General features: G+C 40.1%; 1 protein-coding gene across 5 annotated transcripts in view; it reads left to right on the top strand.

The window, feature by feature from the left end:
- Cdk14 (cyclin dependent kinase 14) overlaps positions 1-15,580 on the top strand; it is a 617,691-nt gene that overhangs the window by 320,651 nt on the left and 281,460 nt on the right. The window lies entirely within an intron of this gene.

The following is a 15,580-nucleotide window of genomic DNA, read 5'->3' as shown; positions in this document are numbered from 1 at the left end:
TTTTTTTAAGATTTTTTTATTTATTGTGTATATATAGCATTCTGCCTGCATGCATGCCTGCAGACCAGAAGAGGGCACCAGATCTCTCATTACAGATGGTTGTGAGCCACCATGTGGTTGCTGGGAATTGAACTCAGGACCTTTAGACAAGCAGGCGATGCTCTTAACCACTGAGCCATCTCTCCAGCCCGTGTTTGATGTTTTAATGGCCATCCTGAGATGAGTGGTTTTTCTGAGTACATGTGACATTGTTTTGCGTAAAATCATGGCCCTGTGAGAGATTTTTGAGTATGCCTCTTAAAAGAACGTCCAGAAAAATGTCAAGTTGCATTTTCCTTGGAATTTATAACGTAGTTTCACAAAAGCATCCTTAAGATATCTATCTATTTCTATATATAGATATAGATATAGTTGGGGATGGATCCAGATACTTGAAATCCAGGTTTCAAGTCTTTCCTCCTTAGTTCTTTCAGCCATTAACTAAAGCTTCCATGTAACAGTCTTCTTGTGTTGAGGGTGTCACTGCGGGAAGACCTGAACTTCAACTGGTAATTAATCTTTCTTCATTTCCCTCACTAAAACATATGGTGTTTGTGTAACGCCGTCTCAGCCTTTAGCTGTGGAATCATGAAATGTAACCATGATAATTAGCATCCCAGTTTTCACAGATGGATCTGAGAGCATGTAATTTATAAGATACAAATGACACCGGTGCCGACTTTTTATTGTGAAGAACAGCTACTGGGATTTTGACTGTATTAAGGTCTCTTCTTATAATTAGGGTTTTATTTAAATAATTCCCATTTTTCCTTAAAAGTATAAAAGAATGAATATTTGAAGCATTTTGTATCTTCCTAATGTCTGCCCGTGTCTGTTTCTCCTTTGAAAATGGCTGTCTCCTGAAGGAGCCATTCATCTTGTCTATTGACATATAAATGATAGATACATTTGAATAATATGGTAATGTGCTTACAAGGATAGCTAGAGCTAGCGAGTTGCATATATTACGTGCTACCAAGAATGGAAGCAGATTCACACATCAATACAAATATAATTTCTTTTGTTTCCTCCATGAGTTGGAGTCAATAATGTATTGAGCTGACTTAGGCTTGCAACTTTCCATTCATGTTTTCTAGTATGTCTGATTTACATGTTTCAATGAAATCTAGATTTTTCTATTTATATTGTCTTCCACAATGCTTTACAGAAAGAGTGTTTAAAGATGTACTTATTCCCTCCCTCAAGTTGGGCAGTTAAATTAGGAAAAAAAAACAAAACGTTTGGGACACCTATATTAACAGACCTTACATTGATTTCCGTGTACAGTCCACTGATGTGAAGTTAAACACAGACATATGTATATGTTACTTAAGTTAATGTATACACATAATCATATATGCACACATCAGCTTGTGGTTGTGTTTTTTAGTATACTCTGAGATCAGCATCAAACATTGCAATCTAAACGTTCTCAAGCTTTATAATGATATTACCTTATTTTAAAGTTGATGATATCAATCTTATTTTATTAGCAGCATTGATTTTGCTGTTTCATGTTACTTCTCGCTGGTCCTGGTGGCACTTCTCAGGAAACTGAGGCAGGAGAGTCATAATAAATACAAAGCCTGCCCGGCTAGAGAGAAAATTAAAGGCCAGCCTGGTGATGTTAGCGAGATCCTGTGCCCACAGGGAGTGGTATGGAGAAATGCGGCTCTGGGGGGGAGGGCTGCATCAATAGATCTCGGTTGCTGTGGTAGATAGGATGCCTTAACAAAGCAATGCATGGAAGGGTTTATTTTCACATAAGTTTCCAGAAGGGGTGAATCTGTCCTGGGGTGAAGCAAGAGAGTTGGGCATTTTTTTTTTAGACTCTAGTGTGTCTTTGCTTTTATATTAGAATTCCATTTTTAGCGGGGGAGGCACGGCAGCAAGCAGCAAGCGTAGAGGCAGGAGCAGGAAGCTAAGGGCTAATAGCATGAACTACAAGCACAAAGCTGAAGGCAAACTGGAGTAGTGGTGAGCGTGAACTCCCGAAGTCTGGCATCCTTGATGCTCTTTCTTCATCCAGGCCACAGTGCTCCATAACCTTCCCAGCAGTGCCATCAGCTGGGGTCCAAACGGTCCAGTATGGGAGCCTGCGGGGGCATTACTCTTTCAAACCAGCACACGTTCATGCCTAGTTGTAAAAGACTGTGGGATCAATCTTTCCCACCACCAAAACAAACAAAAAAACCAAGAAAACAAAATTTTATGAAAGGACATAGTTATATAATATAAGGGAAAAAATCAATATGCCACACTCTTAAAACCCTAGATGTAAAGTTAAAACACGAGAGTTTGACAGTTTTTTGGGGGGCACTGCTACATCTTTGTTTTTCATTAGAACTGTTTTCAGTGTCTTTCTGAGGTGCACCCATGAACCTCACTACACAAAGGGTTCTTATTTATGACAATGCCCATGGAATATAATGTATTTCTACCCCCCTTTTTTTTTTGATAGAGAACCCTAATCCTAGCTCTTTTATGTTATTTCCACAAGTGACATTTTAGGTTTCTGGAAGCCTTCTGAAGGCCAGAATAATGAAATAAGCAACAGAATGTCAGTGATATGGGAAAATCCTCAAGGAAATGACTTTGGAGCTAATTAGCACAGCAATCCAGTGGCTAATAGAACTTTGTTGTTCCTCTCAAATGCCTTGGAAAGTTAAAAGATTGTGAAACTGAATTCTTACCAACTTTCCCTGTGTGCGTATGTAATGATCTGGAAGCTTGGAAGCTGGAGTTTGTTGGCCTTGGGCTCCCCGGGTGGCTTGCGGCTCAGTGGCAGGTCACAGGGGCCCCTGCTAAGTATGTTTCCGGAACTGCTTTCATCTCATAGATGGAGATGGTAAGGGTCACCTCTAATCCCGAAAGGACAAGCAGGCTTGGGAAGGAAGCCACTTCCTAATGGTCTAAGACACGGGGGCAGCACTCTGTATTTCAGGTATGGGTTTAATCTTGAAAGAGAAATATGATAGCATTTGGAATCATTGACTCCAGAATACATTTAGTTGTGACAAGGCTAACAAAATTGTTCTTCTCCTTAAACAGAAAGCTTAAGCAATTGAGTTTTTATGCTCGCTGGGTTTTGTCAAAGACAAATGAGTGCCACATTGTATTTGACAGTATGATGAAAAAATGTAAGACATATTCCATAAGTGGGAATAAGAATATTAATAGTAAACACAATTATAGAAATGTATGTTGCCATTAATTTCATAATCATTGTGTTTTGCTTTAAATTGCAAAAGAGCAAGCCATCTGGAACATCATTTTTCATTGCATATTTAACGATGTACAAAAAGAAGCAAAAGCCAAGCATGGTAGCAAATGCCTTTAATCCCAACACTCGGGAAGTAGAGGCAGGCAGAGCTCTCTATCATGGAGACCTGGTCTACACTGAGAGTTCTAGGCCATTCTAGGCCACTTAGTAAGACCCTGTCAAAAATAAATAAACCAAAAATTGAATGAAGTTATCAGACGTGGAAAAAGTTTTGATTTTACAAGATATATAAGTTATAGAGATTAATGTATGATATTGTGCATATAGGAGTTTGGTAAAAGACCAGACATTACCTCAACTATTCATGCCACCAAAACATGAATAAACATAAGCAAAAGGATACAATTATGTAGGAGATAGCCATGTCTAATAACTTTGTTGCTTTGATTGTGGTGATGGTAACATGGGTATGTGTGGGTGTCATGAGTCCTCAAAATGCGCAGGTGGAATATATGCAAATGTTAATCTGTGAGTTACTGCTCAAAAAGTGACAGGAGGAAAACCTAGAAATTCATAGCTAATCCCAATAAAAATTGATGTGGTCATTTTATTTCTCCTACTATGATGTAAACTATTGAAATACTCCAAACTAATGTGGAACGTATTTGAAAACTTAAAACTGTAAGATTGTGCCTCATGAGAAAAAGACAGTGCAACCAAAAATCATATAAAATGATTAAAAGATCACCAAAAATGTCATGGCTCTATTAGTTTTATAAAACACTCCATAAATGTTGTCCAATTAAATTGTGATATTATGATGGTTGTTACTTTAACATTCTGAGTTTTGGCTTAGTTTTTCACGCATTAATCATTAAGTATGGCTCAGTTATAAATTAATGTAGACTCCATGACCTGAAAACTGGGACACTCCCACGTCAGTGGTCACAATGCTGAACACACTCTCTTGTCGGAAACCCAGCCTGATTTCTAAATGAGCCAAGGTTTATGAGGGCAGTGATTAATTCTCTCAGGCACACCAGGCTATCTGGTGCATCTGAAATTGTTAAATGTTTTTGCACACACATTCACCCCTCCCACACACACACTGAGAGAGAGGCGGGGAGGGACAGAGAGAGACAGAGAAACAGAGAGACAAACAGCAGAGACAAAATTTTCATCACTTTAACTCATAAATCATCATTTAACTCGTATTTCATTTTTCCACCTAGCTGATCGACATTCCAGCTGGATTTCTCACACCTAAACTTTTTTCCACCCAAGCAAACATGCTACGTAAGCAGGCATAGCAGCTTCAAACAATGGCATGGCTACAGATCCATAGTTGTGTCCGAGCAATTAAAGACTCTCTGCTCAAAACAAATGTGCCGATCAGAGTTCCCTATTGCAAAATGGATCTTCTTCTTCTTGGCTGATTCAGACATGAAAGTCTTGTAGAGTTATTGTGACTGGCAGCCTGATAACTGGACTTTAAAAACAAGAAAAATCAGGTGACTCTGGCCAGTCAGACTTAGAGCAAGAATTACAGCTGGGAAGTGTTTTCTGAGCACCTGCTGCCATCAGAAGTGTTGAAAACATACTCAATTGCGTGTATGGCTTTTCTGGGATAATAGAGTAGCTACTCTGCTAATGATGTCAAAATAGCCTCTGCAGCCTCATTGTGTCTTTGATCTGTTGCTATCCAAAGATGAGCCAGAATTGTTTTGGTATAGTTGGCTGAAATGAAATCACATGTCATGGTTTGACTGTACTGGAGCCCACAGGACTGTGTGCCCAATGTTTCTTGATGGCAGACAGATCCTGTTTATCTTCAAGATTCACAGAATAAGCTGGTCTTAGTGGCGCATGCGTTTAATTTTAGCACTCTGGGTGACATAGGCAGAGATCTCTATGAGTTTCAAACAGTCAGCACTATATAGCAAAACCCTATCTAAATAAATAAATACACACATACGTAAATCAATAAATACATAAATAAATAAATAAATTCACAAAGCACAGCGGCGGTTTTTCCAGCATGCAGTGCATATTCCAGTGTAGTGCCTGCTCCCGTGCTCCCCACCGTCTCATAAGCAGTCACTGCATCAGCTGTATTACTCAGTTACAGGTAAGAATGTGAGGTGAACTGCAGGGGGCATGCTCACATATCTTCCCTTAGTGACTTTTGTGAAATCCTCTAAACTATAAGTAGTTGAGCGTGAATATAGTTTTAAAAATGTGATTTAAGATAGAACTCTACATCTATAGATATACAGCATGACACAGAATATTGGCAGAATTCCAAACTATAGTTCAATATTAAATTTTGAGACTCTCCATTCTCATTAAGTATTATTTAATTGCCCTAGGATTTGATTTGATCGTTCCAAGAGCTCTAATGAAATCTGAACTGACAGAATGGCCATGAAGTCTGCCTCTCAGGTCACCATGCTTATCTGTTTATGTCTGCGTCAGCAGCTTCCCCCAAACCCATTGATGAATGCATTGGCATGAGCCAGGAAGTCAGCTGGGGAGTGCTAGAGGGCAGTGCCCTTCACCTCTCTCTTCGTGTGTCATAGTTAGGGATTCTATGAAGAAGTGGTAACACCCATAATTAACAGTTAGAGTGATGTCATCAAGGGTCAGAAAGTAGTCTGTGAAATGAGTCCAGCCTTCAAGGTACATTCCATGTGAAACAATCTCTTTGGCTGTTTCCTACAGGGCAGTTTAGCTGAATACAGAAGAAGACAGTGCAAGCACATTTACGTAAAAATGATTCGTGTAAAACAAGACTGGTAATTTCCTTGCTCCGGTGTGAGCTGGCACTGAGATGTGACAGGAGACGACAGCAGCCAGTGCAGAGCGTATGTTGACAGGAATTGGAGCAAAGCAGGGCTGACGCAGGTCGGCTAAAAGGATGGCAGGGTGGCAGCCGTAAGAGAGAGGAGCAACGCAGAGAGGAGAGGGAAGCAGTGCCTGTGCAGAGAGCGGCTGCAGAGGCCGAGGGAGAGACTTCTAGGAGGCCTGTTGTAGCTTCATTTTGGAAAGAATATTCCAGTGCCCTGTGTTACTAGTAAACTAAACTTGGCGTCTTAGAGTGCAAGGAACACTTTATTGCTAATTGTGTTTATTCATCAGGATGACTAGAATCACAGCTGAAATTCAGTGCGTTTGTATGTGTGTGGGGAAGGTGCCTAGACTGTGCTGTGTGCATTGCACTAAAATGTTATGTGACTGTCTTAGTATATGGAAGTCATGGTACCTTGGAGTTCTCATAAGATCCCTCTGTTTTGCTGATAAAGAAAAGCGGGTTCATTCATGCACTTCCTGCTCTTTGCTGTAGCTGTGTCCTGCCATCTACTGAGTCTGTGTGATGATGGGCAGGTCCTGTTTCCCATCAGAATTCACAAAGCAGGCTGGGTTTAGTGTTAGTTCAGGTATCTTCAAGTTAGATCACAAAGGACCAAGTTTTGCAACTATTACATAAATTTGTCTCATTTGGCACCATTTTTTTTGTAAACAAACTAAAAATTTTGGTTATTCACTTGATCATTAATTGACTCATTTGTCCTCTAGCGTAAGTCGACTGTCTTGACGGGCCCTTCCCTCTTGAGTCTAGAGATACAGATAGATAGCCCTAACCCCAGCATGATAGTACACACTTATGATCCCAACACTTGAGAGGATGATACAAATTTGACGCCACTTGGACTGCATAGCCAGGACCTCTAAACAACAACAACAACAAGAAAGCCTACACACAAAAGAACGAATTACATACATGTCTGTCTGTAGTAAGCCTGGTGATTTTCCACTGGTGATGTAGTTGAGAAGCCGCTGGAGTTTAAAACGGCAGCCACGCTTCTAGGTGTGTGATGGGACTATGGCAACCTTGCCACTTGGTGAAAACAGTGGGAAGCTGGCCTGGACTCAAAGACTTTCCTTTATCAAGGGTTTTAGTGATGTTTTTATTTTATATATGGAGAACTAGTTGTGTTAGTGATTACATACTCTGCACGGGAAAGCTGCCGTTCAGATGGGAGTACCAAATGTGGAAGAGCAGATGCAGGTATTGTGACTGACTAATGGCAGACAGTGTGAAATCAAGGATTCTGAACCACAAGGAGAAATTGAAGAAATGCAAAGGAATCAGGCTAGCTTTCAATCAGTGCTCTCTTATGAACTCCCTGTTTTCTCTAATTGGTAAAAACAAAGTCAATTAGCTCCTCTTTTCTCCTTTCCCTGGTGACTGATTTGATCTAATAAGGCATGCGGTTTCTTCAGTCATTTCAGCTCTCTGGTCACTGTCATGCTGGATGCTGGGATGGTAGTGTCTTTTTCTTTGTTCTTGTATCACACTTATATTCTGCGCTGTGCTGCCTTGTCATGTGGTTGCCATCCGGATTGCATGCCCCGCTCCTAGCTCAGGATTTTAGTTCTATAGTCTAAGATGAAAGCAAGTCTAATCTTTAACTTGCTTAAGAGAATGCCTGATTATCTGCAAACAGTTCTATGCATATTCCACTCTATCGCAAACCATTCTGTTTGAATACATTCTGCCTCTTTGGATTTGGTTCGTTTTCATTTTAAATTCTCATTTTATTTTAGAATCCTATCATTAAAACCACAGGCGCTTAGTAGTCCAGAAATCATGTGGAAGATAAAAGCTATATTAAAAAGGAGGGTTTCTTGGGAGAGGAAGGCGGTTTTAATTTCTTTTCCTCTCCAGAAATGCTGTTGTATTTCTTAAGAAAATAACAGTATTACATGAGTGTGCTTGTTAGGAGGTGGGGGAGGCAGGAAAGCGACACATTAAGTAGAATAAAACTATCAAAGCTTGTGAGTTCGGAGGAACTAGACAAAGCTTTACTTATAAATGCAAGATTTTTAATTTTATGAATGTTCCCAAGGTCAGGATGAAGGTAATCAATGATTCCAATCACCTGAATTCAGGCTGATTGGGTCAGTAAATGCTTGTAGAAAGCATCATTGTCAAATTCTAAGTGGGAATGTGCACATTGCTCTGTAGCCCACAAAATGGAGTAGAGATAACATTCCAAAATTCCTACAGCAACTTCAGAAATTTGTATCATTTTTGTGTGTACTTCTTTGATTTGTTTATTGTGCATACATGCATTCTTCTGTGTGTGTGTGAATGTGTGCATGCATTCATGCCAATGTGTGCATGCGTTCATGTGCATGCATTTGTGTGTGTACATGTGTGTATGTGTGGATGTATTTGTGTGCATCTGTTGTGTACACTCCTCTCTGTGTGTGCACACTTGTGTTTGTGTTGACACACAGTGTCTTGTTTCACAGGTTGATCTTAAACTGCTGATCCTCTATCCCACCTGCCAAACCCTGGGATTACAGGCATGTGTCAGAATGCCTAGGTTCCCTTGTTTAAAAGTTGTTATTTCTTGTTGTTTTTTTTTTCAATGTGAATATTTAGCTCAGGTCACATGGCATTTTAAATTAGTGTGCATTTTTTGCTGTGGTAAAGTGTATATTTGTCACTATCAGTATCAGCCATGTATTTGAGGTGATATTGTCAACTTGCATGGAGTTTCGAGTCCTTCAGTTTTAATTCTTTAGGAAGGCAGAGGTATTCACATCGTATCTTTTACATTAAGAAAACCAACTCTGCTCTTCCTAAACATACAATAAAACTTCTTTTTAATGTGTCTTAATATCTTTTTTGAAAATTGTTACTGAAGGTGTTTATGTGCATGAGTGTGTAGGTGTAGTGTGTGTATAGTGTCCATAGAGATGAGAGAAGGTGCTGGACCCCCTGAAACTGGAGTTGTAGATGCTTGTGAGTCGCCATGTGGGCTCTGAGAATAGACCTTGGGTCTTCGGCAAGAGCAACATGGGCTTTTAAAAGCTGAGCCATCTCTCTCGCCCCCTCTTACTGTCTCTGGTTGGGTATTTATCTTTGGGATCAGCCATTGCTTTGTCCTTAAAAACAGATTATTATTTATATAACTTAAAGAGTTTTGTCCTTTTTGCTGTTTTACCCATTCACTTAAACGTAGACTCCTGGCCACTGTCGGCCTCCAGTTCTTTCATTCCCAATAGCACTGTTGTAATTTTGAGGATATTAGTGTTCAGTTTTTATGGTATTTGTCATTCTGTCTTTGTTGCTGAGGCAGATGACATCCTATGATTGTGCCTCTCTCTCTGTTCACACTGTCTCTCCCCGGAAATAATCCTCTACTGATTTTAATGTTTTTCATTGCTTTAGAACTTTTCAGAGCATAGAGATGGCAAGTCTCTGGTTTCCTGGTATGCCCTTGGCCTTTGCATCGTCTGGAGAGTCACCCTATCCATTTTGTGTTTACTTGGGGAACATAAATTCTGATCCCGTGCAGGGACAAGCACGGGAGAGTGTTTGCACATAGTTCATCACTCGTGCTTGCTGTGTGTGGTGATTCTGGTCGGGAATAATTCCATTCATGGGAGAGTGTTTGCATGTAGTTCAGCACCTGCGCTTGGTTGACACCTGGGTGTGATGATTATGGTCGGGAATAATATTCCATTCACATTGCAGCAGAGTGCTCTGTGTTACTTATTTGCTATTATTTCTCCTTTTTATTTTATAAAGCAATCTTTTATTTTACATACCAATCTCAGTTTCCTCTCCCTCTCCTCCTCCTACTCCTCCCACCCCACTCTCCCCTGTCTACTTCTCAGAGAGGGTATATACTTCTCAGAGTTGGGAGTCAACAGAGTCTCTCATATTACTTTAGTCAGGACCAAGGCCCTCCCCATTGTATCTAGACTGAGAGAGGTAACGCTCTATAGGGATGGGTTCCAAAAAGCTAGTTCATGCACTAGGGATAAATACCGGTTCCTCTCTGAGTAGCCCCCCAAACTGCCTAAACCACACAAATGTCACCCACATTCAGAGGGCCTAGTTCGGTCCTATGCAAGTTTCCCAGTGGCCACTCCAGAGTCAGTGGGCTCTCACTAGCTCAGGTCAGCTGTTTCTGTGAATATTTCCATCATGGTCTTGGCCCCCTTGCTCATAATATCCCTCCTCCCTCTCAATGACTGGGCTCCAGGAGTTTGGCCCAGTGCTTAGCTGTGGATCTCCACATCCGCTTCCTTCAGTTACTGGATGAAGGTTCTGTGATGACAATTAAGGTAGTTATCAATCTTATTACACAGAAGGGCAGTTACGGCTCCCTCTCCCTCAGCTGAGGCCACCGTCCTAGGAATTTTCCCAGTGCCAGGTTTCCCACTATGCCCATACAGACTCCCTCCCTCTATTGAGATGTCTCTCTCCTTCTCTAGCATCCCCACAGCTCAACATTTCTGATCTCTCCTCCTCCTCCCCTTGTCCAGTCCCCTTCCCCATTCCCCCTGCACCCAATTCACTCAGGAGATCTTGTCTATTTCCCCTTTCTGGGGCATCCTTGTATGTCTCTTTTAGGGTCCTTCTTGTTTCCTGTCTTCTCTGGGGTTGAGGACTACAGTCTGAATATCCTTTGCTTTATGTCTGATATCCACTTATTAGTGATACATAGTGTGTACGTGCGTCTTTGTCTTTCTGGGTCTGGGTCACCTCACTCAGGATGGCTTATTCAAGTTCCGTCCATTTGCCTACATATTTCAAGATGTCATTGTGTTTTTACTGCTGAGTAGTACTCTGTTGTGTAGATGAGCCCCACTTTCTTTATCCATTCTTCAGTTGAGGGGCATCTTGGTTGTTTCCAGATTCTGGCAATTATGAATAATGCTGCCATGAACATAGTTGAATAAATGTCCTTGTGGTATGAGTGTGCATCCTTTAGGTATATACCCAAGAGTAGTATTGCTGGGTCTTAAGGTAGATTGATTCCTAATTTTCTGAGAAGTTGTCCTACTGATTTCCAAAGTGGATGTACAAGTTTGCATTCCCACAAGCAATGGAGAGCAGTTCTCCTTACTCCTCTCCAACATAAGCTGTCATTAGTGTTTTTGATCTTAGCCAATCTGACAGGTGTTAACATGGAATCTCAGAAGTGTTTTGATCTGCATTTCCTTGATGACCAGGGATGCTGAGCATTTCCTTACGTGTCTTTCAGCCATTTGAGATTCCTCTGTTGAAAATTCTCTGTTTAGATCTGTATCCCACTTTTAAAAAATTGGATTATTTGGTATTTTGATATCTAGTTTCTTGGCTTCTTTTTATATTTTAGAGATGATCCCTCTGTCAAACGTGGGGTTGGTGAAGGTCTTTTCCCATACTATAGGCTGCCGTTTTGTCTTGTTGACCGTGTACTTTGTCTTACAGAAACTTCTCAGTTTCAGGAAGTCCCATTTACTAATTGTTGCTCTCAGTGTCTGTGCTACTGGGGTTATATTTAGGAAGTGGTCTCCTGTTGAAGGAGCTGCGGGCTGCATTCTTGCCACCCAGCTCCCGGCCACCTGGCTAGCTTATGCCCCAAAATAACGACACACAAACTGTATTCTTTTAAACACTGCTTGGCCCGTTAACTCTAGTTTCTTACTGGCTAATTCTTTTTTTTTTTTTTTTTTTTTTCTTTTTTTTTTGGTTTTTTGAGACAGGGTTTCTCTGTGGTTTTGGAGCCTGTCCTGGAACTAGCTAATTCTTACATCTTGATTACCCATTTCTATTAATGTGTATAGCACCCCAAGGTGTGCTTACCGGGAAAATTTTAGCCTATGTCCATCCTGGGTTGGAGCTTCATCGTGTCTGCCCTGGAGAAGAGCGGCATCGCCTCTGAGCTCACTTCCTCTTCCTCCCAGCATTCTGTTCTTTTTACTCTGCCTATCTAAATTTTGCCCTATCAGATGGGCCAAGGCAGTTTATTTATTGACCAATGAAATCCCACATCAGTCTCCTGTGCCAATGCTTTCAAGGCTACTTCCCACTTTCTCTTCTATGAGATTCAGTGTGGTTGGATTTTGTTGAGGTCTTTGATCTATTTGGACTTGAATGCATGTGCATGGCCATAGATATGGCTCTATTTGCATTCCTATACATGTCTACATCTGGTTATACCAGCACCATTTGTTGAACATTCTTTCTTTTTTCCCAGTATATAATTTTGGCTTCTTTGTCAAAAATCAGGAATTCATAGGTGTGGTGATTAATATCAGAGTCTTTGATTATGTTCCATTGGTCAATCTGTCTGTTTTTTCCCCAATACCAAGCTGTTTTTATTACTATAACTCCTTAGTAGATCTTGACGTCAGGAATGGTGATGCTTCTGGAAGCTCCTTTATTTTACAGGATTCTTTTGGCTATCCTGGGTTTCTTGTTTTTCCATATGACATCGAGTATTTTTCTTTCAAGTTTGTAAAGAATTGTGCTGGGATTTTGATGGGATTTGCATTAAATCTGTAGATTGCTTTTGGTAAGATTCCCATTTTACTATGTAGATCCTGCCTATCCAGAGCATGAGAGATCTTTGCATTTTCTGATATCTTGTTTAATTTCTTTCCACAAAGACGTAAAGTTCTTGTCATACAGGTCTTCTACTTGTTTTGTTGGAGTTATCCCGAGATACCTTACTGAAGGTGTTTTCAGCTGTAGAAGTTTCCTGGTAAAATCTTTCAGGTTATTTATGTATACTATCATATCATCTATAAATAGTGAAATTTCAACCTCTTTCCTTCCAATTTTTTGATCTCCTTTTGTTGTCTTATTGCTCTAGCTAGGACCTCAAGAACTATATTGAATAGATATGGAGAGAGTGGACAGCTTTGTCTTGTTCCTGGCTTTAGGGCAATCGCTTTGAATTTCTCTTCATTTAGTTTGATGCTGGCAGTTGGCTTGCTATATTTTGCCTTTATTATGTTTAGGCATGTTCCTTGTATCCCTGATCTCTGAGGCCTTTTCAGCAACTAATGAGATGATCATGTGTTTCTTTCAGTTTGTTTATATGGTGGATTACATTGACATATTTTCATATGTTGAACCATCCCTGCATCTCTGAGATGAAGCCTATATAGTCATGGTGGATGCTTTTCCTGTTGTGTTCTTGGATGCGGTTTGCCAGTATTTTATTGAGTGTATTACATCAATGTTCATGAGGGAGATTGGTCTGTAATTCTCTTTCTTAGTAATGTCTTTGGGTGGTTTTGGTAGCAGGGTAATTGTAACCTCATAAAAAGAGTTTGTCAGTGTCCCTTTGGTTTCTATTGTGTGGGACACTTTGAGGAGTATTTGTATTAGCTATTTGAAATTCGCAGAATTCTGTGCTGTAACTATCTGACCCTGGGTTTTTTTTTTTTGTTGTTGTTTTGGAGAATTTTGATGACTACTTTTATTTCTTTAGGGGCTATAGATCTATTTAAATTGTTTGTCTGTTCTTGATTTAGTTTTGGTATGTGGTACCTATCCAGAAAAATTCCATTTACTTTGAATTTTCCAATTTTGTGAATTACAAGGTTTTGAAGTAAGAGCTGATAATTCTCTGGATTTTCTCAGTGTCTGTTGTTATGTCTCCCATTTCATTTCTGAATATAATTTGTATTTTCTCTTTCTGTCTTTTGGTTAGTTTAGATAAAGGTTTTTCTATGTTGTTGATCTTCTCAGAGAACCAATTCTTTGTCTCTTTGACTGTTTGTATTGTTTTCTTTGTTTCTATTCTATTGAATTCAGCCCTCAAATAGATTATTTCCTGGCATCTGCTCCTCCTGGGTATTTTTACTTCTTTTTGTTTTAAAGCTTTCAGGTGTGCTATTAAGTCCCTAGTGTGAGATTCCTTCACTTTCTTTATGTAGGCACTTAGTGCTATGAACTTTCTTCAGCACCGCTTTCAAAGTGTCCCATAGTTTAGGTATGTCGTGCATTCATTTTCGTTGAATTCTAGGAAGTCTTTATTTCTTTATTTCTTTCTTGAACTAGAGGTGATTCACCTGAGCATTATTCAATTTCCATGGGTTTGTGGACTTTCTGCAAATCAGTATTGTTGAATTTGAACTTTAACCCATAGTGATCTGATAGGATAGACAGGTTATTCAAGTTGTTTTGTATCTGTTGAGGTTCGCTTTGTTGCTGAGTATGTTGTTGATATTAGAGAAAGTTCTATGAGATGCTAAGAGGAAGGTGTATTCTTTTGTGTTCAGGTGGAATGTTCTATATATGTCTGTTAAACCCATTTGAATCATAATATCTGTTAGTTTTTTTTATTTCTCTGTCAAGTTTCTGTCTGGCAGTCCTGTCCAGTGGTGACAGTGGGGTGTTGAAGTCCCCCACAATTAGGGTGTGGGGTTTGATGTGTGATTTAAGCTGTAGCAATGTTTCTTTTACAAATATGGGTGCCCTTGTATTTGGGGCATAGATGTTCAGCATTGAGACTTCATCTTGATGAATTATTCCTATGATAAATATGAAATGTCCTTCTTCATCTCTTTTGATTAATTTTAATTTGAAGTCTATTTTGCTAGATATTAGGATAGCTACACCAGCTTGTTTCTTAGGTTATTTGATTGGAAAGTCTTTTCCCTACCCTTTATTCTGAGATAATATTTGTCTTTGAAGTCAAGGTCTGTTTCTTGTATGCAGCAGAAGGATGGATTTTGTTTTTGTATCCAATCTGTTAGCCTGTGTCTCTTTTTTTAAAATTTTTTTTATTCTCAAAACAATTTTATTTTACATACCAATCCCATTTCCATTCCCCTCCTGTCCTTCTTCTCTCTCCACTTTCTCCCTACTACACTCCACATCCACTTCTCAGCGAGGGTGAGGCCTGGGGAGAAAGAAACTGAGTCAGGCAGTCACCATGATTCTCCTGCTGGACACAGACACAGGTTAAGATCCTCCCTGGTAAGCCACCAGCTCGTGGTGCTACACACCTTATTAGAAATGGGTTAAAGCAAGATATGAGAATTAGCCAGTAAGGGCTAGAGCTAATGGGCCAAGCAGTGTTTAAAAGAAAAAAAAAAAGAGAGGGTGAGGCCTCCCATGGGGAGTCAACAAGGTCTGCCACATCACTTCAGGCAGGACCAAGGCTCTCCCCACTGTATCTAGACTGAGCAAGGTCTCCCTCGATAGGGAATGGGCTCTAAAAAGACAGTTAGGGATAAATACTGGTTCCACTGCTAATGACCCTACAAACTGTCACCCACATTCAGAGGGCAAAGTTCAGTCTTATGCAGGTTCCCCAGTGGTAGGTCCAGAGTCAGTGAGCTCTCAATTGCTTGGGTCAGCTGTTTCTGTAGGTATAATCATCATGGTCTTGGTCTCTTTGCTCATAATATCACTCTCCCCTCTCTATGATTGGAATCTAGTTCTGCCCAGTGATTAGCTGTGAATCTCTGCATCGGCTTCCATCAGTTACTGAATGAAGGTTCTATAATGAC

Source organism: Chionomys nivalis, chromosome 26 (genome assembly GCF_950005125.1).
Source record: "Chionomys nivalis chromosome 26, mChiNiv1.1, whole genome shotgun sequence".
NCBI lineage: Eukaryota > Metazoa > Chordata > Mammalia > Rodentia > Cricetidae > Chionomys > Chionomys nivalis.
Note: the sequence above shows the minus strand (reverse complement) of the source record. Positions and strands in the feature narration are given on the sequence as shown.